Raw genomic sequence first — 26,694 nt, forward strand, 5'->3', positions numbered from 1 at the left:
CAAGCTCAAGCAGCAATGCCATCTTGAAAATTAAATCTATTTAGGAAAATATTTTGATTGCACTTAGTCAAGCTCATTCTCAAAATTGCTTCAGGACATATATGAGCCAAAGCTAACCTTGAACTTTTTGTTAAAGTTCAGAGATGCTTTGGCTTAGATATGGCTAGAGATCTAATCCCAAAATGATTCTATCTGTGACCATATTTACTGCCTTAGTGTGTCAGAGTTCTCTTTTGTTTCTTCTCTACCTCTATTTCGTCCTGTCTTTATATGTGGAGAACGACCATACCCCCTCTCAGTTTTTATTTTTCTAGATTAAACAAACGTTGCTCATTTAAGTCTCTGTTCATAAAATAAGATCTACCTTCCTGATCTATATTCCCCAGATCTCCACCCTTCTCTGCATCTTTTCTTGTTTAAATTCCTCCTTATTGTACAGTTTTTCATAATTCATTTTACTACATTCTCCAACAGTGGTCTTTATACCTCATTGCAAGGGAAAAGTCCAGCATGGAGTCCTAAGAATACACATAGCTTTTTGCAATAAATGTTGTCTGTGCAAGTCAACCATTTAATCTGAAAATTTCCAGCCAGTTCTAAACTCTTGCACTTTCTGTATTAATTAAACAAGACTGTTGGAACAAAGATAACCAACCAACCAACCAAAAAAGCCCAAACCCAAAACCCTACGTACTTTACTTTTCATTAAAGACTGTAAGCATTAGTGTTGGGAGAAAAAACAAATCTGATGGTACTTCTGGCATGGAAAAAATGTGTTTTCCTAAAAATGTTTTGAAAATCCAAGAGGATGGGCGAAGTAAGAATGTTACACCCCCACTTGAAGCAGTTTCAAACCTAGAAGACACAAGGGAATGATCAGCTGTAGTAATTTTCAGCTAAATTACAAGTTCCCTGTGATGAAAATGATCTAATCTATGTCTGATATTCCCTCTGTGTAGTAGAGGATTTCAATCTCCTGTTGTATATATGGGCCTATCTAGAATCTAAGGACCGAGGAACAAGAAAAATTATTAAACAGATGAAAATAATTTAGGGCTATAAAGTTATAGATTAGAGTAAAGGTTAACCAATGTGCCGTTGGAAATGTTAACATTTCCCTTTAAACATGTGGCCAAAAGAGTATTAAAGGCATTTTTATCTTTGTCATATCATCTTACTTATACCTTGTAATAAAATATTCATACATGTTAAATATTATTGGATGCCTTCTCAGGTATACTAAATTTCCATGAGAAGCAGTTTATGAATCAAAAGTTTTACACTTTCAAAGTCAACACCTCTACACATCCATGTGTTGGAGATGTCTTGATAAATACATACGAGAGACTATACCATTATCTTTGATATTATGTGACTGAAGTAGGTGAGCCAGGCTTTTCCCTTCAGCTTTGTATTGAAGGGTAAGAAGAAATGCTGTGATAAATGAATGCAATTTCACTTGGTTGTACCCTCTCATGTTAGTTGTTAATTTTGCCCTATGTGTTTATTGGCCAGTGTGGTTCTCTACCTCCCTTAATGCAAACTCTCATGTTCTTTCCTTAATGCTCCCAACCACTTTTAAAGGCCAAACCTTACAAGTCTTTCATTCATAGCTCAGCAGGAGTTTTGATTTATGATAAAATAAATCAAAGTTCTCTCATCAGGAGGGTAGAAACTTATGATAAAATGATTCTTCCAGCCCCACTTACACAGAGCCAAATACAGTATTTTTCAAATTTTAAATTACATGTAGTACTTGCTAAAATTGACCCTCTCATTTTTCAAATGTTACCTGTTTTTTCAGTTGTCTGTGGCAATAATTATCAAACAAGACTATTTAATATTCTCAACTTTAGAAATATTTTTTCATTTGAACGGATAGATTTTTAAAATGCTGTAGCATCTGCCTTTTACAAAAAAAGAATAGAAATTATGTTCCCTTATTAGTGAAAAAAATTAAAACTTCCAGATATAAATTGCAAAAAAAAGATAAACATTTCACATTGTAGAGTAGCATCTAGTTAGTTTGTGACAGACAAATCAACATGAAGAAGTCAATGTGAACCTCCTGCCTCCTTCAGAAAAGAGACAGACCACATTTTCTCTCTGCTCCAAATCCTGGGATGGTGAGATAAACTAACTAAATATGCAATTTACTACTGAGGTTCCGAGCTTAGATCTTCAAAAAATACTAATGATATCACAAGGTCTCCCATTCTCAGGATGGAAAGGGATCTGTGACTTTGTAATGCAGTGATTCTCCAATATCAGGGGTTTTCCATAATCGGTCCCCAAGCATTTTAAAATTGCTTCTCTGAACTTGTGCATGGTAAGAGTGTAACTCTAGGGGAATTATCTAGTTATTGATGAAGATGCCAGGCTGGAATTTTAAATTCTTTTTCTATTCTCTTTGTCTGTGCATGTGTGAATGAGAAATCATGAGAAACATTATTATAGTATTGGAGCAAATGGATTTAGGTGCCTATGGCAGACTATAAAATGTATTTGCAGAGGAAGATGTGCCAAAAAGAGCAACTGCCAAAGTTTCAGCATTTTCTCTGAAAAAAATGAAAAAATATCTTGGCTCAGCATGGTGAAACTGAAATACCATTGGCCTAGTGAAATGTGCAGCTGGAGAAATTGTACCAGGACTGTGCAACAGAGAGCAGGAGAGAAGCAGACAAATAAGCTCCTTTTCTACACACTTCTAATGGACCTTTTTCTGTCATTAATCACTGAGGCCAATAAGAGCAGTTTTTTACCATTTATTTGGACAATACTGTATTTTGAGTTATGCTAGAGGTTTTTGATGTTTGCATTTCTTTGGGCCAGTGTATCTCCTTAAATCCTCTTTGGTAAGATACACATACATTTAGATTGGATATCTTGCTCAAATCTGACTTCTCTTTACAGTTTGCAAGGATAGATTGGCAGCTTCAGACAGGTATTTATCCGGAGCATTATAAGTGCCTGTCTCAAGGTAGTAAAAGCTTTTCTCTTGGTGGACTCCTCTTCTGAAAGCACCTGTTTTTCAGCAGGAATCAGGGCCCATACAGCTAACTTCACCCAGTGGCTTAAGTTTTCATGACCAAAAGAGAGAGGAGGTGCCCTACCTTGCCTTAGGTGTAAAACATAGACTCAGCCTTCTCAAAATCCCAAATGTCATGAGTTTGTCATAACTGCTGAGTGTTAGAAAGCTCATTTACAGTCTTGAACATTGCTATTTGGAATCACCCCAGAGGAGGATAGTGAACTATGAAGACAATGAACAATTAGGTGTAAATTCAGTAGCCTGCACAGGCCCACTCATCTCTCTGTGAATAAGTAGTCCCAGTATATTAAAGAGGAAGATAGAGTTGGGAAGCACTCAGTTCTTGACACATTGTTAGCATGAAATGAAAAATCTAGGTGCACAGGAGGGAATGCTTCAGAGACTGACTTATAGCCTCATACCAGTCTCTTGTAAGTTTGTCTCGTTGCATGAACTGCAACGAAGATAAAGATTCAGCATGGGCCAGACTAAACATCCATTGTTTTGAGAAAGTTATCTTTTCAGAAAGATACCAGTCACAGCTTTCATGCATCAAGGATATAAATGATTGTTCCAACTGGAAAATCAAAGCCAATGTATCGTTCTAGTAAGTGATCATAGAATGAAATATAAGGAACTCCTAATCTTTTCGGCTTTTTTCCCTGGAGTGTTAAGGATTGAATTTAATGATCCATATCTGAAGGACATGTTTGAGGCTGACAAGGTCAGAACTAATTTTACATGTGGTACACAGATTTGAAATGACTTTCCTTAACTATGGAATGAATGATCTATTCAACTTCCCACAGCAGCAAGGCTCAATGAGTAGTAGCAGATTTTCCTGCTGTTCAGGTATAATTACAGAGTTACACAGGTGGTAGTCAGTCTTTCTCTAATTTTGTAAAGCAAAAATTCAAGTTAAATGTTTTCTTTCTTTGTAATTTGTCTTGGAAACAAAGCAAAACAGAGCCAAAGCAACACTAAGCATTTTCTTTGTCTGTGGACAAAGAATGTAAGAATGCCTTACATTTTGTGCTGTTTTACCTATGATAAAATTTTTGTGCAGAAAAAAGTCCTTCCAAAACCCAACTTTACCAAGACAAACCTTTTGTGTTTGTTGTAGGCCATTTATACGCATATGAACATGTGGTCCTTGCTGATGATTTGCCCACATATGACTTTAAAAGGGCTCCAAATTCCTTCTTTTATTCTTAAATGCATATTCAAAATATTCATTTCATCACATGTCCTTTGATGCACTAGAGCCACACCAGAGATGTCAAGACTTTTAGGAAAAAAAAAAAAAAGTCACATTCTATTTCCTTTTTCCTACTTCTATCACAGAATTGATTTTCAAAATTTTAGCCTGTCTCAATACATTTGCAAATAGTGGACTTGATCTTAAAACTGCACATCAACTACTTGCATTCTCTTTGTTCTACAATGAGGATAAGAAGTGTTTATGCCAAAAATTTGAGAGCTTTGAATTTATTGAACAAAATGTTTAATTGTTCTGAGTACATTTAGTGCTTGAGGTAAGTGTAAGATGATTAACTTATTTTTCTAAATCTAACATTTGTTGTGAAATAGAAAAGGAGAGAATTTCTCATTTCACCTGGAAATATATTGGTCTTTTACCCTGAGGCAAGAGTGATTTTGTGAAGACAGGAATTTTTCTCAATGACAGCATCTTAGAAATGTACACAGAGTATGATAGTTTTATATTGTCCATTTAATTCCTTTCACTTCACTGTATAACTACTTTATAAATTCTGTGTGCATAATCTGTCTATACACATGCATAGGTTTTTTGCTCTTGAATTTATTCTGTCCTCAGTTTCAGTCTCGTTCCTGGTTTACCTTACTTATAACTTACATTTAAGTAAGTATAACTTACTTAAATGTAAGTTATAAGTAAGTTGTCCCTGACACATACTCTGGCCAGGCCTGAAGAACAATGGAGTTCCTAGAAAATTGATGAACTGGCAGGTTTGCACAATGTCATGTGGAGATGTGTGCTTAGATCCTAAGAGGTATATATCAGTGTTAATTCCATTTCGTAGCTGAGCTAATAACCATATCTCTCAACAGCACTAATTCATGTAGGTTCAGTATTATGTTGATGAGCTATATTTTCTTTCAGTAACATAATTAGATAAATGGGTGATAATTTGTAGATTTTCAAGCCACATTCCATTGCTATTAGTCAAAGCCTACTAAATTGCAATCTAGATAAATCTATATCTTATAACAACAAGGCAGATATGCTACTAAATAAATCACATTTTTAGAACCAGCTAGCTCTGCAATTTTGGGCAAGTCAACCTGCAATCTGGAACCCTGTAGTAAAACCCTGAACTTGCTATAGGCTATAGCAGAACTGGGTAGACAGTGAAAATGAAATGAGATGGCAATACTTTTATAATTCTATTCTTAAGCTAAACTTTTTGAGGCTTCTTCAAGAACAGATGAAAGTAAAGCTAAAATAAAAAAGCAAGACTGGAATAAAAACTGAAGATCTGGGGTTGTTTTTTTTTCCCTTATTGATCCAAAGAACAAATGTAGGGAGTTACTATAGAGAGTTGCAACCAATGAATATTTTTTAAAGAGATCTGCCAATAATTTGCAAAGCACAACTGAGGGAACAAAGCCAACCAAATTAATTCCAAATTGCTTTCTGCTTTTTCATTTATAGAGATAATCAAGGATCTCTTTACAATTCAGAATAGATTGAAGGCTGTTCAAACTTTGACTGACTGGTTAGGGTTCCCTATGAATATATCTCCCTGAAGAAGGAACACTTATCTTTCTATTTGAGGTAATTTAGACAAATATTGTGTTGCAAGAGCAGTGCAAACAAGGCCTTAGCCTAGGGTATATAAGTGTACTAACCACACATAACTGAAACAGATAGTTCTTCCTTCCTCTGTGTAATGAAAAGTTGAAGGTCTGCCAAAAAAAAAGTTGAATTGCCAGAAATTCTGTCAATGTGAAGGCATCTTTCCGCCTGTAAATCAACTACACATTTAAATTACTTCCTTTCATAATCTATTAAAATGGTTTTGGCACGGTTGTTCTTTGTGCAATGTTTATTGCATAATTTCATTTCATTCTTGGTCAACAGTTTTTACTATTAAGTCTCAAATGCTGTTGAAGCAGAGTATGCGTCTTATTCTGTGAGTTACAAAAATGATCTAAGTAAATATAAATATGTTTTTAAAGCAGAATAGAGAATATTATCCTGAACATTTAATCCACTAGATTTGTCAGCCATAAGAACATGGTTGGAACAAAGCTGTTTTCATGCAAAATTAACTACTTTCTAAATTACCTTTTGATAGCAAGGGTGTGCATGAAATTCACTCATCATTATTTCAAACTATATCAACCTGCAGTTCATGAGGAAATGGTGACTTTTAGTCCAAAACTGCTGAAACGTCAATTCTGAATTCATAAAATGTCCTAGAAGCAATCAAAAGTGTCGGAGTCCAGGGCATTCCTCTGGATGCCCTGGGAGGCCACAGACCTGAGCAAGAGGGTTTGGAACCTGTACAGGGGGGTTGGAGACCCTGACACAGAGCTCAGGAGGACACTGCCTTAAACTTCAGTCCATGGGAATGGCTTCCAACATTGAGGGAAGAATTATAAACCACAAAGATGTGAAAAAAATAGTTTAGTTTGGTATAGGATGAGAAATGACAAAGTTTTGAGTTTTAAGAATATAGGTACATGGGGGACAAGATGAAGGATTTAGGATGTTGCCCTTAGTTCTTCCTTCTTCTCCCCTGTCCTCCATCTCTTGGTGACGGTGGCACAAAGTAGTTTAAGGAGATTGGATTAGAGTAAAGTTGACCATTTTAGTATAGGTGATAGTTATTGGAATTTAAGTGTAAAGAGGTGATACGTAACTTCCTGTATAAATGGACTGCAACGTCCCACTGTGGGGGGAGTCGCCTCGTGTCCTAGCTGCTGTTCAGATCTCGGTTGGGCATGGAGAACATTTTAAGATATGAAACAATAAACAACATGAAATATCAAGAGAACAAGACCTTGAGGACTTTGCTTCTTTCTTGTGACCTGGCTTGGGGCTTTAAGAGGGAAAAATGACTTTTTACCATCTTTAAGCTTGGGTGAAGAGACCAAACCTGACAAAAAGCATTAAGACTTCTGTTGCTAGGTTAACGACAAGCCATATGAATAGAATGGAAGTTATAAAACATTGTAGGACTATTAAATTCAGCATTTGGAACGAAGAAACTGTTTGCAAAACCCATAAAATGGTTTTGGCAAAATATCTATTGCACGTTACATGAAGCTACAGCCAGACAAAAAACCCCACTAAATCATTAAGAGTCCAGGTTACTTTTCTGTATATTTAAAAGGTTGCCCCTTCCTCCACACCTTCCTGCACATCTTACTCCTCACCTTCCTCCACACCTTTTCATTTAAGATGTAAAATAAGGAAAAAATGGCTTGATACATTTTCAGTAATGCTCATAACACACTGCACACAACAATTCCTGAAAAATAAGGAAATTCCCAAAATTGAATAAAATGAATGTTGCTAGGCTCTCAGGTCCTGTAAAATTTTTAAATCCATCTGCATCACTTGTATAGGTAAGGAAAAAAAAAGATCAACTTACCTTATAAAATGAAGAAACGAACCTATTGACTACTATTACAATTCCATATTTGCCAGGTTTTGGGAGTTAACAATGGCCCCTGCTTTTCAGCCTGCTGATACCCAGTCTTTACCAGTGTGAGGGATGATTCCTCCCCAGATGCAATACTTTTCCCCTAGTTAAAATGTGCCATAATTAACAGATAAGAAAAAAAATTTATATGTTTAAGTTCCATTCATTTACCACTATCTTGAATGTTGGTGGAAGAATTGAAGTAAATTAACAGATTGTCACTATTGAGGGATGTTACAAGTGACCATTGTTTCCAGCAGCTCCAGCCTGTGCCCCCTTGTCTCTCTCTGCTGACTTTGGACATGTGGGGCTCTGCTCAGTCTAAGGGTTTCAGCTGCTGCCTTCTCATTTGAAAATTCAATCAGTAGAGCAACTGAAGAATATCCCAGAGACTTGGACACAGAGACATGGACACTCACACAGATGTCCAGGCACAGGACTCACAGACAGCCGTGTCCCCTCCTCTCCATGGGCTGGCAGAGGCAGAAGGCCACCAGTGCAGCACACAGCACTCCATCCGTTCAAAAGCATGTGCACATTCATCGATTCATTCTCCCAGCACCAATGTGGCACTTCTGCCTGCCTGGCACTCACTGTTTTATATTCACATCTGTCTAAGCATCAGCAGTGCTGATAATTTTCAATCTTAAAATATTTTTATATGTATTTAACAAAGCAATGTATCATATAGACAGAACACTGGCTGTAGCACTCAGTCTGTGCCAGTATGTCTTAATACATACTAACTCAAGAGTGGCTCTCATTTACAGAAAACCAAGAAATTGTTTCCTTTGTACATATCTGTCTTGGGTTGCAATACATAACCAAAAGCATGTATTCTATTCCCAGTCTGTTGAAATCAGTTGAAGAGGGTTTTTTTTCTTTTAACTCCAGGGGGAAAGGGGGAAGCTGCCTTCTGTTAATGGACCAGCTGTTAAAACCAAGTGGAACAATGTTCCTTATCTCCTTCACGACCCATCCTCCCTCCCAGGGGTGGGGAGGGGGGATATCTTCTCTTAATGGGCCACTAAGGCTCGCCACATGACTGATAACATTACATCATCCCATTGTGAGATGCTCCACCCAGTGGGAGGTGCCAAGCATTCCTACCTAGATAAATGCTGAAATTCAGCACAGCAGGACAGCCTGTTTTCCAGTGGATTCCCAGAGGAAAGACTGAACCCATCTCGCCACCACTGGACCCTTCTACAGGATCATCTCTACTCCAACAGAACCACATCTGTTACTCCAGAAGGACTTATTTGGACTACTCCCAATACCCTGACCAGGGTGTCAGGTCATATTTTGACTCTGTCAGTGTTTCTAGGATTTTTTTTTTTTGATTGTTTGTGTGTTTGTTTGCTTTACTACATTTGTATTTTTTAATATTCCTAGTAAAGAACTGTTATTCCTATTCCTAAATCTTTGCCTGAAGGCCCTTAATTGCAAAATTATAATAATTTGGAGGGAGGAGGTTTATAGTCTCCATTCCAAGGAAAGCTCCAACTTTCCCTGCCAGACACCTGTCTTTTCCAAACCAAGATGATATCTATGAATATCAGGGAGAAGAAATATCATGATTTGTAAGAGCACACAGTTGGAAACTTGTCAGACTTCATGTCTGGAGAATACTCTCGGGAACATGGCATGATTCTTGGAGATGTTCCTGCGCAGGGCCAGGAGCTGCAGTTGATGGTCCTTGTAGGTCCTTTCCAACTCAGTATATTCTGTGATTCTGTGAAACATGAAATCTTCCCCACAGGGTGTCCATGACAGAAGACACACAGGAACGTGACGTGACATGCCCATGAGGCTGAAGGGACTGAGTGCAAATATTTCCACAGGTACACCCAGCTGGTTGCATTGACCAAGTCTGTGGCAATGGCTTCTGCAGCTATTCATCTGTTCAAGTGAGAGAGAAGAAGCTGAGCAGAGAAGTTGCTCATCACAGCTTTAGCAACTGAAAGGGCTGACAAGCATTGGAACAAGCTGCACACGGAAATGGTTAAGTCACCATGCCTAATGCTATTTAAAAGGTATATACATGTGACACTTAAGGATAATATTTAGTGGTGGTGCACTTTTAATGCTGGGTTAATGACTGAACTCCATGATCTTTGAGGTCTATTCCAACAGAAAATATTCTGTGAATCTATGTAGCCATTCCCAAGAAGAAAAATTAAAAAAAAAAAAAAAAATCAATTTTTTAATATAGGAAAGAAAATTCATTTTAAGACAAATATTTTCTATTTTAGGACAATAAAGTAAAATTTCATACAAGATCTTTTATTTACTCAATTAGAGTAAATTTAAAGCACTCTGTAGAGTATAAAATGGCAACAAATGTCACATTAATATTTTAGTCTGTCCTGACCCACTGATGCCTGCTTTCTAAACTCTACCATTTGAGGACTAAGATGATTTTAGTTAAGGCCATGTAACACTGCAGAAACTGATGTTAATATACTTACGGTGTACTTAGGACTTATTAGTTTCCAAATACACAATTTCCCTTGGCTGCAAGCTCAACTTGTCCCTGCTGTGAGCAACTTCAAGAGCAAAAAACTGTGCTTGTGCCTGGGTTTAAAATCCAAGTTGCCCCTTTTGGCTCACAAGTGGGTATTTAATATCCTTGGAGTCTCATTCTAAATTAGATAACATTAAAAAAATGAATAAAAACAGATTATAAGGGGAAATATTAATGAGTTTCCTTTTGTAACTGGCTAGATTTCTCTCTGGGGCCAGGTATGACTAACATGTGCTGACTGAAAATGGGTCTAAGCTGCAAGAGTTTTATAAAGTATTTTTTGAATTAAACCTGTTAATTTCAGGAGGGGTAAATTCAAAGATTTGGTTTAGCCCACTAGAGATATACAAATACCATACTTCTTTCGTACACAACTGGTTTCCAACCAGCTTCTTTGTTTGTTCTGGCCTATGGAACTGTGCCTTGTATCATAGCATGACACTGTGGGTGCCATAAGAAATTCGATGTGGAAAATTTGTGGGAGTGAAATTTTCCATATAGATCTACTTGCTGTAAAGTGTAGTATGTGGAAGAACATTTATTTATTTACTTATATGTGGGAAAATACATTATATTAGAAACCTTACTGCAAGAGTTAGCTTTGTGCAGACATGGAGCAGAATAAAATAATGAGGCACAAATGCCTAATCCAAGTCAGTTCAAAACTTAACTGACCATTATGAACTGATCTCATAATTTTTGGGCTCTGTCTTTGTCTGTAGAATACTTATGCTGAATTATTTGAAATAAAAAAAATAACTGAAGAAACTTATAAGACAATTATGAAAATCCAGATAAAATAACATTGTAATATTTGTTAATAAAGTTACTAATTGTGTTTGATTTGCTGAAATTGTTTTTCAAGAGGTACCTGGATCACAGGCAAAAGACAGGTTACAATTTGATTAATGACTTAAGTAATGCAGAATGATATTTTTAAACTCAATTCCTTGAAATCAAACACAATACAGCAATCTATTACAATGCTTATTAGTTTACTGAAAACTAATATGCACTTCTGAGGCTTCCAAAAATATTTGCCTTTGAGGATATTTGATGCAGTAACACTTCAGAAAAGTGAGGCATCTGTCTCACAAATTATCTCTAAGTGAAGACTAAAACTCTCAATGTATTCAGCAAGACATGAGTAATTTATGTAATGATCTAATACACTTTTATCTAATACACTTTTATTACATTTTTTACACTACCTTTATAAAATTATAACAGAAAAAGCTTCCCTGCTGATATTAACAGATGTTACTGTAGATAGTTTTCCTAAAGGCAGACTAGAGGCAATCATCAGGAGTGAAGTTCCATCTTCCACAAGCAAAGATCTACTTTGCCCGTCAAAGGTTGAAAAAGGATATTGCTGCAAGCAAGTTTCATTTAAAAGTCTCCATTATTCTGTTTGCTGAAACTTTTCTTCATCCTTAAAGTAAAAAACCTTCTTTTTTATATTTTTCCTAGAGAATTCTGGCCCAGAATTCAGTGATGGAGTCTCCTATGTTTCTCCATATACTCAAATGTCTATCATAATTTTCATCCTGGAATCTAACCAGAATAAGCACTTTGAAAAATGTTGATTAAGACATTTAAAATCTGAATTGATCCATACTATGCATTTTTATCTGCGTCTTATATCAGTTTCAGGCACAAAACAAACAAAAAACCAACCAATATAATCTATCTGCCTTTTTAGCAGTAATAGCAGGGATGGATTGTGCACAAAACTGCACACACTGGAAAATAAAAAATGAGTCTACAATAGCTCATTTGGCAGATTCTTTGACCAATGACTGGAACTAATGTGTTCAGTGTTGCAGTTACTCAGCAAGGGTTCCCTCCTATAAGTTTCAAGGTACAGCAAAGGAACGTTGACCTTTCCTCAAAATTAATTGGAGACATCAGAGCAGAAATGTGTAAGTAAACATATTTCTTACTCAAGGGAACTGCAAAGACACTGGTGTGAGGCCTGAGGACATTGCAGGCAATGTTTTGCAATTTGAAAAGAAGGCCCTCAAAATTTCTTTTAATTGTATATGTGAACATGGCACTTTTTGAAAGCGTCAAGCTGAAATTCTTGGTTTGCTATTGACAAAAACGAGATTTTTAGTTTAACAGGAAAGTACTTGCCTCACCTTTATGTCTAAAAGAGGCTGGCTGCTGACAAAATTAGATGTTTGGGAAAATTGTTTTCTGTAACAGTTTAAACCCAGATGCCACTTAGTCAGAGAATATAACTCAAACATGGCTATCTTGTAACAAGTATGACAGTAAAAAAAAAAAAAAAGGAATGATATTTTCAACAAACTCTAAACTTATTTTCACAGAGGCAGGAAAGGTATTAAGAGCATGAACATTCTTTCTTTATTGGAAACTGGACTAGGACAGTTTGTATGAGCAGTTGACAAGGAGCAGAATTTTTTCAGCCGTTCCTGAAGGGCAGGGAGAAAGACCTAGCAGGGAGGTTTTATAGGTTATTTGGTCTATGGTTTAGACTGTGTAGTGTAGTGTTAAGCATTTTAATTTTTGCTAGTTTCTTTGCTGTTTTTTTCCCCTGTTTTTTGTTTATTTTGGTTTCTTTTTAATATAATTTATTTATATTTTTTCTAATTTTTCAGTGTGTCAAATCAAATTTGTCTTCTGTTTATTTTTAATGACATCTTTAAGTCTTTCTAAGGCTGGATAATTCCAGAAGTCAGTAGTAGGATTTTTTTTTTTTTTTAATGACTAGCAAGCCTAGGAAATATTGATAAAGCCTAATGTAAACAACTACATCTGATCTATGGAAAGATGTAGAAGTCTTTAGTCAGTGGAGAAAATTATTTAAGGAAGTGATTGATTTCACCCTAAAATGCACAGCTATTGATGAGTAATACAATAAAGTGCACTTTTTCTCCATTATTTGTATCTAGAACATAGTGAGAAGAGTTCAGAATATAGAATTCAGGGATCTAAGTTAGACAAGAATCCAAGCCTTCATATTTCATACCTTAGGTTAAGGTAAATAAAAGCTGTAGAATAGGTTATAACACAGTTAAAATATATTAAATGTGGTTAAAATATATTAATGTGGTACTGATGTTTTCATATAAACTATATTATAAATAATTTAAAACATTAAAAGAAAAATTACAAATGAAAAGCAAATTAAAATTAGCTAAGGACAGGATTAACTTGCCTAAATATATGTGTCTAGTGACATTTAAGGTGTCTTGGGGTAAAAATTAGGAAGAGATTTTATGTTTCTTGACAATTCAAGCAAATTAATTTCACTACGAATGTTTATGTTCACACAATGGGGTTCTGCTCTAGAGATGAGGTTCAGCTTGCAAATTGAGACATCTACATCTCATTATGCCTCAAGTCTCATTTTACCCAATGGTCAATAAGACATTACATAAAATAGTCAATGGAGTCTGATCAACAGTACGTCTTCATTTATTTGGAACTTAAATTTAGCAAGCTATATAGCTCTCTAGATTTCACTGAATTTACCCACTAGGTCTACTGCATATGGATATCCTGATTGAGAATTTTTTCTTTTCCTCCCTCATTTGAATGCCTTGGATAACGTGGAATGTCTCAAATCTCTTTAAACACCCACAGTCAAAACTTGAATCAAGCTTCTAAATTTAGATTACTTAATCTCTGAGCTGAATCCCATTGGAAAGTGTTATGGATACTCAAATGACCAAAGATATATAATTTTTAATTGTAATTAAACAACAACAACAACAGCAACAACAACAGAATGAATGTAATTAAGAAGATATTTTAAATAGAATAAATCTACTGCTTTTTTTCTCCCATGTGTTGTTTTCAGATGTTTCTAACTGTGCTTGTGCTGGCTGGGGTAGATTTAACTTACTTCACTGTACCTGCTCTGAGTTTGGGCTGAGTTTTGGATTTGTGCTGATCAAGGGCCGGACGATAATGTAGTGAATTTTTTTTATTATTATTGCTGAGCAGGGCTCACACAGAGCCAAAGCTATTGCTGTTGCCACACTGGTGAAAAAGTTGTGGGTGCCTGGGAATTGGGAGGAAACACAGTTGGGACAAGTGACCCAAATTGACCAAAGGGATGTTCCAGACCATATGACACCATGCTCAGTATATAAAATGGAGGGGGAAGAAGGAAAAAGGTATTTGGAGTGATGGTGTTTGTCTTCCCAAGTCACCAGTACACACGATGGGATCCTCCTTTCCTGGAGATGGCAGAACACCTGCCTACCCATGGGAAACAGTGAATTAATTCCTTGTTTTGCTGTCCTGGTGTGTGAGGCTTTTGCTTTCCTTATTAAACCATTGTTATCCCAACCCACAAGTTCTCTAGCTTTTACCCTTCCAGTTCTTTTCTTGATCCGTCTGGTGGGGGAATGAACAAGTGACTCTGTGGTAATTGGTTGTTGGTTGGAGTTTAAACCATGACACTAGCTAATATTAAAAATAAATCCTAAACTTTAGTTATTTCTTCTCTTTAAATCCACCAATACGAATAGTTACTGGTATCAATGACAGTTTGACTTTGTATCTGAATATTAAGTGAAGGTCATATATATATTTTAAACAAACATTAGTGAAAGAAAAAAATAGATTTTGGCACCTATGGTATTGGTATCTAAAATGACATATTATAAAGGAACATTTAGTCATATGGAAACTAAGTCAAACATGGTTTTTGTTGGGCAACAGTACATAGATATGCAGACAAACTAAACAGCAAGTAATTGGAGGCATATGAATAATTATTGAGTTTAAAAGAGTCACCTTTTTGTCACCACACACTTTTCATATTCTCTTATGAAACATATATCTCTTTTGTACATATATATATGTATTGCTATGAAAGTGTAAAACCATATATGTATTCATCTGTTTTGTCCTGAGAAAATAATCATTTTCCTTTAAGACAATAGACATTTAAAAAGTCCAGATCCCTTATTCATAATGTCACTTTTTTTTTTTTCATAAAATGCTTGTCTTCCTCTCAAAATGCTTAGAAATTTGCTTAATCACAAGAGCTATGTCCAAAAGTGTTGAGCTCTCATTAAGATTCCATTTTTGAACTGCTGAAGAAAAAGATGAGAGTCTGCATACTGAAGGCAATTTTTTAAATTTCTTCAGCTTGACTGCTCCGTCATTCATCCTGAATATCTTTATTTAAATGTAAGACATAAAAAAGTGTACAGTATAGGAATGAGTGTCCATATTTGTAGCAAACTGAAAGCTTAAAATGTAAATGTAGCATATGCAGCTAAAATTAATGGAGACTTTCAAATGGCTTGGAAAAGAGGGGTCCTATACTGGCTGGTAAGCAGACAAACATCTGTATCGATTCAAACATGTCTAATTTAAAGTACTGAGACACAATCCTTAGTGTTAGCACAGTTACAAAACTCTTATGACACAGATAGTTATACCTTTTAAATTTAAAGGGACTTGAATCTCAAGGTTGTTTCTTACTGGTTTTGGATCACTCTAACTGTGTTGCCTGAGTGGAATTGACCCTACATGCATAGAGGTATTCTGATTGTAGCTTTTTTTGGATTATTCATTTTAGTATCCTTACTAATATCACATCAAGCTTTTAAAGCCTATAATCAGATGTCTATAATCTAAATATTCATTGAATGTATAAATACAGAAAGCCTTTTCTTTAGTAAGAGACACTCAATGACTGGCTTAAGCATTAGTAACTCTTTATAAGGACCATAGCACTTACAGAGTTATTTTTATGTCTATTATTTTTATTAGCATTTGCTACTCCATTTCTCCAGTGTAACATTCTGCATCAAGTCTTTAATTCTTGATTTTGACTCAGTTAAAATTAGAAAAAGTGAATAAGCAATGATAGGGGATGGGAAGGACATAGCACAAAAAGACATAAAAAATAAGAAGTGGAAACCTTTCTAAAAAGACTATAAAGTTGCTGACAAGCAGAATATGAAATGTGGATTAAATGAGCCAGACTGCTTGTTCTTTAGTGACCTCTGAGAAAATTAAATGTGCAGCAAAGTCAGGAATTAAATAGAACTTTGCCCTTGTCTGCTGTCCAAATGGACACTCTTATTGATTCTGCTTAGATGTTTTTGTTTAATGCTCCAATAATCTCCCTTTGCAGCTGCATAAGAAAGAAATAACCGATTTCTACAGTTCTAAATGCATCCTCCCATGGGAATGATTCCTGGCTCCAAAGTGGTGCAGATTGCATCCACATACCCTGTTTAAGGCTAGATCTCCACAAAACAGTTATGGCATGGCCAAATAACAGCGCTTGGGCCAGCAGCCCCTTTGGGTTGCCACAGAGCACTAGAACAGTTTGATAGGTGGTGGTTCGGTTTTATTTTGTTGTGATTTTTTCCCCTGTTGTTTGTTTTGATTTTGTTTGTTTGTTTTTGTTCTGTTTTGTTTTGTCATGGAAGAGAGATGTGGGAAATTGATTTTAGTTTATACTGATATAATGTGGCAGCTTTGCTGGCACTTGAGACAGGTATATATTATAAGATGAAAATGAAAGTGGGTGTTTCATGCTCAGGAATATTTCATTTGAATGTCTGCGGACACCTGAGAGTGAAACACACGCAGGAGAGCCTTTCAGGACAGGATAATAGGAACAAATGAACCTGGTTTAAGGTTGTGCATCTCACCTTTTATATATAAACTCCTGAAGAGTGATTTTACAACAGAACATGAAAAGAGCTTCCTTTTTGTAGCTTCACACCTGGAACTTAACAGATATAGCAATCAATCAATCAATCACTTGATTGGTTATAATTTATGATTTCTGGTGGCCAGGGCCCTGTGTTGGTCCAGAGAGGAAGGGGCTAGATGATTGTTTTAAGTAATTTCTATTACAGTATCGTCAAAAGCTTCTGACTTCCATTTGTTCCAGTAAAATAAGCTGATCTTTAGCTGATTCTTCCATTTATTTTGTCAGCACATTTAGGTTTAAAAGAGAAATTTCTTCCTTTAATTCAGTGGTTTGTTTTGTTGAGATGTATTTTGTCTGTTCCAATTTTAGGACACTAAAAGTTCAGTGCAAATGCTTAAGCAAGTTAGACTTGCATTATAGACACAAATGAATGTATTCAAAGGGTAGTTAATTTCACCTAGGTAGGTATTCACATGAAGCAGTCTGTCTAGATGTGCAATTTTACTTATATTGATTACCTTGCTTGGGATTAGACATTTTTGATCCATAAAGATGGCATGGCCAGATATTAGACCTTTATCTATTTCTTTATTCATTTCTTTGTTTGCTGTGTAGCATCTTAAAACCAGGTTATTTACATTCTGCAGAAGAGATACATGAATAATCTAACATTTTAAAAGAGAATATAGAAACTTGTTATTTATAAAAGGATTACATTGTACATGTAGGGTTTTTTTTTTTGCTTTTGCTCCTTTTGGATGGTTTTTGTGGCCTCCTGGTCCTTGGAAACGTTCCTTTTTCCTCTCTCTCTTTTTTTTTTTTTTTTCTTAAACTGTTTTTGCCAGGTTCAGATACAATCAAGTTGGCTTTCTCCACTATAATACTTTGGAGGCAATTTCCTCTTCATGTTAAATTTGTCACCGGGGAAACCTTTTTCTTCCTCTCAGCCAAACAGATGGCTTATGTTTTTTATTTTTTATTTTTTTAATGTTTTCACTAAAAAAGGTCAAGATCATCTTTGGAAAAGTGAAGTTCTGCATTTTCTTCCACTATCTAAAAATAAAAGCATATAATTTTTTAAAGTCCTACAGGTTGTTTCTTTTTCTTCTCAAATGTAACTACTCATAGATGACTTTGGTCCTTGTCATTTTAATACCTGAAATTCTACAAGCCACTAATGAGATTCTCCTATGACCTTTCATATGAAAGTTCTTGGACAGCTTTGAAAGGAAATAGTAGATTTTGGACTGATTAAGATTAAACCTTATCTCGAATTCAGGAAAGAAAGCACAAGGTAGATTAAAAGACTTTCTCCAAATTTCACTGAAACTTTAGTCATATGAGCCAATAATAATAGTCTAACAATTTATAGCACTACACAGAAATATGAATGTGTACAGCTGTCCCATTTCACTTGCAGTACATGTTGATTTCCTCCTAAAGTGAAATATATGATCCCCATACAAAATTGTAGCATTTTGCTTTTAAGACAAACATGCAGGAATATTCATGTGTACATGCCTACCAGAGTTCTGTCATTTTTTGTTGTTCAAATGTGAGTTTTAGTATCATCATCAGTCTTTTCTATATCAATCAATGAGCAATATTAGTATCAGAATTTGTTATTATTCTACCAAATAGAATGTTAGGAAATACGTCAAATTGTTCCAGGGGAGATTTAGACTGGATGTTAGGAAAAATTTCTTCACTGCAAGGGTTGTCAAGCATTGAAACCAGCTGCCAAGGAAAGTGGTTGAGTTTCCATCCCTAGAGGTGCCTGGAGTGCATGTGGCACTTAGAGACATGGTTTAGTGGTGGACTTGGCATTGCTGGGTTGGACTCCATGATCTTATAGGTCCATTCCAACCAAAATGATTCTGTGATCCTCATTCCATTCATCTGGTTTACCACACCACATTTTAGGAATTTGTGTCTTCTCGTTACATGTAATCCAGTCACTGTTCCAAGCAAGACTAGAGATTCACAGGAGTATCAGCCTTTGTGTAAGGCCTTCAGACTCGTGCTGGCTGGACAACAGTAGGTGCTCGAAATTTTGTTTTCTGTGTATTCTGTATTCTACCAAACCATCTCTAATTGAACTAGATTGTCCTTATTGAAGGTTCCTTCCTACTGGAGGTTTCTGTTCCTGAAACTCCTGAGCTATTTTCTTTACATTCAGACACTGAAATGTCTATCTTAAAAATCTGCTGAAGTGTGCTATTCCTTAGTGTATAGGTCTGACTTAGGTAAACACATAAAAGAGCTTTGCTTCTGGATTCATAATTACAGGAGTCAGAATCCAGTGCTGGAGATTATTTGCTCACTGACCCCAGTGCATTAAGCCCTTTCAATGTTGTTTCCTCCTCAATTATGGTATTTTCCATTTTCATGCTCTTATTTCCATTAGCCCCTTGACTTTGCCTCCATGCACTACATCATTTGTAGTTACTGAAATCTGCATCAAAGGGGTTTTTTGGCAGTATCTAAATTAGCTTTAATCTTTGCCCCTATACTTGCTGAATTACCACACCACTTCCTCCTTCTTTGTTCTCTTTTTCATTTTTGTGGCTAAAAAATCTTTTTACTGTTTGTTTTAATTTCCTCTGCAAGGTCCAGCTCAGCTTGATAGTTGGCAAGTCTTATTTTTCTCCTACATGTTCTGACCTTCAAGACATATCTTTCTGTTTAGTCAGTCTGTTCTTGCTGTTTCACATAAACTCCCAACTTACTCCAGTAAGTGTTTTTTTTTGTTTTTTTTTTTTTTTTTTTTTTTGCATTGATGTGACCAAGGTCAGAAATGGATAAAGGGATATCTATTTTTGGCAATATAGCATTTTCCCACATCTCAACAGCTGCAGAGAAACACCACACAGAAGACTTTATTCCCTCCTTGATTACTAAATGATTCTCAGCATGAATGATTTTCTAGTTAGGTCTTGCATCTTTTCCTCTCAACCATTTTCTCTCTTCTTGTAGTACATATATTGGTTTTCAATCTGTGATTTAAAGTATTTCCAAGATTCTTTTCAGATAAGATTTTAAACTTTACAAATCCACTCAACTGTCACTGATTTCCTGACTTTTTCAAGAATTTTCTTATTAAATTGTTAAAAAAATTAGGAAATTGTTAAAAATATATTTGATTTTATTTCTCCTTGTACTGTAATTTTACCATTATCTAATCATCATTACTTAATCCAGGATATTTTTCCTTTTTCCAGTTGTATATGGGTTTTTACTGTATCCTGGTCATGAAGATATTGTTTTTCATGGTTCTGTTGTGTAAAAAATATTTGCATCATGCAATTTCTGTTGGAATATGATTTTCAATCAATATGCATGATATAGCAACATTGTATTAAACTTGATACTATGTATATCTCTGATTACTAGTAAGAACTTTACTCAAATATGATCCCAGTTTTTCCAAATAAATTAAGAAATCTTTTTCTAGAACTTCTTAGTTGGCACCTTTCTGAAGTATTTCTACTCTGTGTTGTCAAGACTTCCTCTTTCTGCCATCTTTGTATTATTAAGAGAAAAAATAATGTTGTTCTTATGTTGTTCATTTCTTTAATAAATCCTTAACAAGATTTTGAGTAGATAACCTCTCTGAGAATTTATTCACACGTTCCTTACTTTGTCCCATGAGCATAATTTTTATAGTTTGTACCTTTGAAAAATCTACCTTTGAAAAAGCTACCTCCAAATAAAGAAAACACATAACAAGTACATAACACTCACTGGTTTGGCAGGTCCTGCTACCCTTCCTACTCACCCTGTTCTTATAATGGAGAAACCCTTGGAATCCTTCTTCCAGTGACCTATGTGCACTGAATTCTTCTCTGAAGATTTAAAAAACAATTAATCTAGAATCCAGGTAATATTCTATTTGGGATCTTGCATTTTAAGGATTCTTGAACATTCACTTTTCAGAAATTTACTAGTGTAAGATATGATTTTTTTTCAGCTCTTACAGATATGTTGTTTACTTAATAAGAAGAAGGACATTAATATATATATATATATATATATATCTCCCAAAACAATAGTATTTTTATTCCTTCCTCCTCCTGCCTTCTCCTTTCAAATTCAGAATCATCCTCTCTGCCCTAACTAGAATCAAGAAATGATGCTACAAAAATTTTAGTAAACTAAGAATTTAAGCTCTGCAGCAGAACGTAACCCTGAAGTAGCTTCTCAAAGTCCTATTCTTATTCAAAGTGGGGTTTTTAGTTATAAAAATGTGAAAATTTAGACTCTATAGCTAGTTTAACAAGTTACATAGCAGAACTGCTGTGACATAGACATCATCTGGTGATTTATCTAATGACTTGAAAATCCCAGTAAAAGAGAGCTCATATCAAAGGTGATGAAAGAAAATGTTCAAAATGTCAGCTTTAAAGTGAACCCTGTTGTTTGTGTCTTTCCTAATCAGAGGATCAGTATGTTAGCATGCTGCAAATGCGTATTTTTTTTCAGTGAATGAACTGTCTGCAAACTCATTTATGGAACACTTTAGCAAATTTCAAAACATGAGATTTATATTTAAAGAGACATTAATTAAAAATTATAATTTGATTCCATGTCTTCTTTCTTGGTTCTGCAATGGCATCTGGGATGTTTTTTTATATCCTGATTTTAAAAGTGAAATTCTTTCACTATTTTGCAGCATTTCTTTGCATAGAAGAATTCTTTGCAGCTCTTCCTGTGGGCAGAGAGCATGAGTAGATAGTCTCCACTCAACGTTGCTGTGAGTACTTCGTTACCCCATTAGGGATGGGTAGGTCAGAACAAGTCAAATACACTGTGAACCACACTGACCTGTAGTATAACTGCATATGGAAACTGTACAGAAAGCCTTCCTTTCCTGTGTACTGTCAGGGAAAAGTTGCTGAGGTTTTTTGTCATCCTTTTTCCTTCTAGTAGATCCCCTGGGCTACTTTACTGAATCACATAAGCGCACAAGAGTGTTCTTAGGTAAATCCTAGATTTATGCCTGAAAGGATTTTATATGCACATCCATCATCTCCATCATCTGCATGTCTGATACATGCTCACATAAAGACTTATGATAAAATTATTGCTATGATTAAATTTATAGGAAAACTGCTTCTATGCTCCAAAATGATTTCTTTAATGTCTTCTGCTTATGTGCATGTGGCATCAACATAGAAATAAAAGAAGAATAAAGTCTTAAGGAATGGGAGGACATAGCTGATACATACGTTAATATACACAAGCTGGTGGAGAAGCATAAAATTTAAGACATCAGAAATTCTGCTGGAAATTCCTAAAATTTACATTTATATCTTCTTATCTTAGTAGTTTTTACTTTGAATGGACTGTCTATAAATGCATTATTTAACATAAAAAAGCAAGTAAAAAACCACAGCCAAGTAAATTTAAATGCATTGGTGCATCCTTGCTAACAGTCCAAAATCATTGAAATCTACATCTATCCACAAAGATTAGAGTGAAAACACTTTATTAAACCATGGTTAAGGTTATGTTGTTCAACAGTTAGAAGTATTCTTTGCATGAAAACTGTTCAATGATCCTTTATGCTCATATTGCCAAGAACCATTCAAAATGGTCTTTTTTTTTTTGCAAATAACTTACAGTTAGCCATATCAGAATCATCAGGATAAAGCTAAATTGTCTTTTGATATCCAATGTGTTATACTTCCAAAGTAATTCACTGGCAGAGACAAATAGTTAAAGTCCAGGAAATTCACATGCATTCCCAGTGGCAGCAAATCTTCAGGGCAGTGAGCACGGGAAATAAAGAATTCTTATTTGTGTTTCTTCCAATTTCTTGCCATGTTTCCTCATCCCAACCAGAACTGCACTGCTAAAGATTCCAGAGTGGCCAGTGAAAGGATGAATGGAATTTAGTTCTCTTTTGTGAGCTCTGTGAGGAAAGAGAAAGGACACAGTAAAGCTTTTATTGACCCAACTCCAAATCCAGTGTGTCTAACTAGGAAATTGTTCGTTCAGATGGAAGCCAAAAAAGTGTCTATGCCTCAATGTGGCTGAGACAGCAAAATCAATTCAGAAAACAATAGACCTGTTTAGTAAGGATTCAAAGGAAGAAAGTGTATCTAAGTCAATAAATAATATGCACAATAAGGCATTCATATGGCACAATATTTTATGAAAGCATCAAGGAATTAAAAAATCCATCAGCTTCTGCAAACTGGCTTTTCATAGGCCAAAAGGCCTAAGTGATTTTTAAAATTAAAAACACTTCCTTAAAGGGCCGAAGAACTTATCAACTTGCTCACTGCTTTCCGTGTAGAATTGATTTTGCCACGATTTCTGCCTTGCTTACATTGTAAAGAACACTTATAAAGCCACAAAATCTCAAAACATTAAACTCTTTCATATTATCCTTCTAAACACAACCTTGGGACTTTTTTTCTGCCTACAGCCTTACACCTCAAGAGCAAAGCACAAGAGTGATGATCTGCTCTATAATATTTGGCTCCATAACTGATCTTTTAAAATCAAGGCTGTACCTGAATATGCTTCCAGTCCAAACTTTTTCTCAAAAAAATCAGTATTCTTAAACATGGAGACTTAAAATACTCCTTGTACATTTCATTTAGTCAACATTTTGTCTATCCTTTTCCCTGAGTAATAAGGCAAACTCAGGGTGAAATTATGCCTTTTTAAAGTATCTGAGTTAAGGGGATGGGATTCAAGTACTAAAGAAGTATAAAGTCTCCCATTCTTCATGCTTGGTATTATCTAGTTGTTGAGAATTGTGATGCAAGTATTTTCACATTTTTCAATACTAATTTGTGAAGTAGATAGCATACTTAGCCCTCATTTAGGATATAATTGCAAAATACTTTATCAGTAAAGTGTAAGGCATGATGTATGTGTTTACAGAGAAGCATGATATAGGCCTTGTCAATTAAAAAAAAAAAAAGGGAAAGGGTGGAATGATGAACTTCAGTCATTTTTTTTTTTCCCTTACAGCAGGATCAACATCCTTATCTTCTCATACGCCTTCTTATCTGTGCTCCTGCACTCCTCCCCATCTGTGGCAGAGATGATCTTTGGAATTTCCACATCTTCCCACACAGTTGTTTCTTCCCAGAACTTCACCTTTTCCTCCACTCTTTCTTTCCTTCCAAATTTTTAATCATAAATTACCTCCGATTTCTCTGATGCTGCCTTGAAGAGGTGGTGGATTTTTGATTCCTGTAGGACTGAACACTAAGCCGCTTTGAAAGCCAGAAGAGGAGACTGTTGGAAACAGGAAAACTTCATGAATCCAATGGCACTTCTAACAGTTTAGTAGTTCTAGCAATCTATTCAAAATACCTAGTGTGATAGACTTTCAGCAACCTGATAGAAATTATCCTTCTTGGGATAATTGGGTGGGATGGAATAAAATAAATTGAATTGACTGTCACGGTATACAACATAAACACTATGTTCTAAGTGGAGGATGCACCTTTGCATCTGATTCACAGAACAAGATTCAGTTCGACCTTTAATACATTCCGTAATTGTTACTATCAAGCTGTTCAGACAGCACTCGGATTGCTTCAAATCATCATTAAAAAGAGCAATGATCTAGTCTGTAAATTGAGGGTCACACCAGCAAGCTTCCTGATGGAAGATGGAGGAGTGATACATAGTAGACATCTGCATATCACACAAATTCTCTGTGGAAAGCCTGCATAATTGAATGGGAATATGATGGATGTATTTATTAATTTATTCATTAGAAAAAGGATAGCAAACATAGTCAACTCAATCATACTCATTTGGTACTGCCTGTTGCAGATTTTCAGGGAAGAAAACCCAAAAAACCCCAACAAAATGGGGAAGTATAAACTAAAGAATTATTCTCCTCCTCTGAAACTTATGTGAAAGTAGACTTCTGTGTGCACTATCCTTTAATTTAGTGATGAAAAAAAATGCTTTTTTTTTTAAAAAAAAAAACCCTATTAAACTCACCTTGAGATAAGCTGGATCTTGGTCATTGATTTCAGTTTTCCTGAATTTTTCCTGTTCAAACTGTTTCATACAACAAAATTTTATTTGTACTGTTGTCCAGTATTTTCAGTTTACCCTTTTTGAAATCCTTTTATTCATTTAATTTTATTAATTTCTGTGTTATTTTTAATTTTGTTGCCATTTTTACTATAGTACAAAATAATATATAGTGTGCAAAGCTACATTTCTCCTACTTGATCCATGAAGACCCTAGGAGAGAGACTTATTGCAAAAATTTCAGTCAGCATATATAGTTTGAGTGTTGTGGGACAGGAAAGGACCACACACCTCAGAGACCTAAGTCACTGTTATCAAGCACTACAGAATTTCATCACATTTATTATAATCAATTAAAAATAAGAATAAAACTAGTTGCTTTCAAATCATTGCAGATAGATTACTCTTCTGGAACCCTATTGTTCTGAGGCAACTCAAGGACAGTACAAGGATGTCACTAGGTCATGTAGAAAGAAAATTAGTAAGGCAAAAGCTTGGCTAGAACTCCACCTGGTCACTGCTGTGAAAGATAATAAAAGTGGTTTTATCAACACCTCAGTAAAGAAAGGCAACAAAGCTGGTGAAGATACTGGAGCACAAGTGCCATGAGGAGAGGCTGAGGGACTGGGGCTGTTCAGCCTGGAGAAAAGGAGGCTCAGGGTGGACCTTATAATTCTCTACAACTGCCGGAAAGGAGGGTATCATAAGAAGCCTCTTCTTCCAGGCAGCTAGTGACAGGACAATAGGAAACGGCCTCAAGCTGTGTCAGGGAAAGTTCAGGCTGAGCATCATGAGGAATTTCTTCACTGGAAGGGTCATTAAGCTTTGGTAAATGCTGCCCAGGAAAGTGGTGGAGTCACCATCTCTGGAAGTGTTCAAGAAATGACAGGATGGGGCACTGTAAGAGATGGTCTGAAGATCCCTCATCTGCCTCACGACCATCGTCAAGGACAGAGACTGAAACCCCTAAAAGGGACTTTAAAATCTCAACACAGGAGTTCTGGCCTGGCTGAGGTGGGATGTTGGCCAAGTGCTGCCTGCAGGTGTGTTTGATGGAAAAAACCCAGCACCCATATCGGAACATCAGAACCTGAGCAGAAACAATGGGCAAGTCACTGCGAAGTGACTGCGCCTGCTGACTTGTACTGGTTGACACTGTACCTGCTGACTACCGACTTGTTCTGAGTTCTCTAAATGAGCACACTGCAATGATTTCCCCCACCTGTTTGGCCAACTGCCTGTCGCTTCGGAGAGGACTATAAAAACCCCTGAGTTAACCACAGACTTTGTGATCACCCCACTGGAGAAACTCACGTCTATAGGCATCTTCAAAAGCCTCGAGAACTCGACCCTCCATGTTGGTAGCTATAATCCCCTTCCCCTCTTTTCTGTCTTTCTTACTATTCTCTTTTCTCTCCCCACTATCGCATTTGTTGGCACTAAATAAAGGTGCATTTGTGATTGAGTAAACTGAGTTTGTCCCCCGCTGTGTCTTTTGCGCTCTGAGATCCCTAAAACGAACCATCACAAACCCCGCTTGTGTGAGCGGATGATGACAGTCACTTAATGTTATAGTTTAGTTGTCATGGTTGGTATGGTTGGCATGATCTTGGTGGTCTTTTCCAACTTTTAGGAGTCTATGATTCTATGTTAGAAACCTTAGTTCTGGGGATGTATTAATCCTGGATGATTTATACACATACCTTTTCTACTTCCAGCATTATCCTTTAATTTAAATAACCTTTCCTTCTCACGGATATTTATTCACTAG

Source organism: Chamaea fasciata, unplaced genomic scaffold (assembly GCF_029207755.1).
Source record: "Chamaea fasciata isolate MVZ Bird 193981 ecotype frontalis unplaced genomic scaffold, bChaFas1.0.hap1 SCAF_2, whole genome shotgun sequence".
Classification (NCBI taxonomy): Eukaryota; Metazoa; Chordata; class Aves; order Passeriformes; family Sylviidae; genus Chamaea; species Chamaea fasciata.